General features: G+C 51.7%; 1 pseudogene; it reads right to left on the bottom strand.

The window, feature by feature from the left end:
• Positions 1–207: 207 nt before the first annotated feature.
• On the bottom strand, positions 208–803 carry LOC108540673 (peroxiredoxin-2 pseudogene; annotated as a pseudogene).
• Positions 804–1,019: the final 216 nt, after the last annotated feature.

The following is a 1,019-nucleotide window of genomic DNA, read 5'->3' as shown; positions in this document are numbered from 1 at the left end:
GTTTGGAGGAGAGCATCATTATTCACCAGCTCCCAGGTGGAGGCCTGAGAAGGCCTTGGCCTAGCCTTCCAGGGTCCCAGACTGTGGACTTTGGAGGGGCAGATCAGGCCTTTCCTGGGTCAGCACAGGGCACCCAGGTGACAGCACTGGTGGGCAGCCAGCACAGGCACCTAGGTAAGGGCACAAGCTCACTATCCCTCAGCCAGCCTAATTGTGTTTGGACAAATATTCCTTGCTGTCATCCACGTTGGGCTTAATCGTGTCACTGCCAGGCTTCCAGCCAGCAGGACAAACTTTCGCGTGCTCTTCTGTGTACTGGAAGGCCTGGACCAGCTGCAGAGCCTCAAATACGGAGCGTCCCACAGGCAAATCATTAACAGTGATCTGGGAAGGACACCCCTGCCATCACTGATAAAGCGGCCCCTGTAGGCAATGCCTGCATCTGTTTTCACCACGACATAATCCTCAGACAAGCCTCTGGTCACGTTAGCAAGCAGGGGGATGTTCAGGGGGCCCAAGTCTCCCTCCTTCTGGGGGTTGTTGATCCAAGCCAGGTGGGTGAACTGAGAGTCCACTGAGATGCCCAGCACTTCGCAGCCCAGCTTGCAGAAGTCCTCGGCATGGTCGCTGAATGCGATGATCTCCATGGGCCACACAAAAGTGAAGTGCAGAGGGTAGAAAAAGAGGACTACGTACTTCTCTTTGCAGTCCGACAGCTTCACTTCTTTGAAAGTGCCATCCACCACGGCGGTGGCGTTGAAGTCAGGGGCAGACTATCCCATGCACGAGATTACAGAGGCCATGACTGAAAGCTGTGTAGGCTAAGGCTGGACTTACGGGCAACCAGACACATGGACCCACGTTCTCAGCACCAAAACTGACCATCTTAACCATCATTTACAGGTAAGTTCAGTGGTGTTAAGTACATTCATAATGTTATGTAATTATCACTACTATCCATCTTCAGAACTATTTTCATTTTGCAAAACTGAAACTCTATACACATTAACCAATAACTC

Source organism: Rhinopithecus bieti, unplaced genomic scaffold, assembly GCF_001698545.2.
Source record: "Rhinopithecus bieti isolate Rb0 unplaced genomic scaffold, ASM169854v2 scaffold_18624, whole genome shotgun sequence".
Classification (NCBI taxonomy): Eukaryota; Metazoa; Chordata; class Mammalia; order Primates; family Cercopithecidae; genus Rhinopithecus; species Rhinopithecus bieti.
This window is presented reverse-complemented; position numbering and strand designations above follow the sequence as displayed.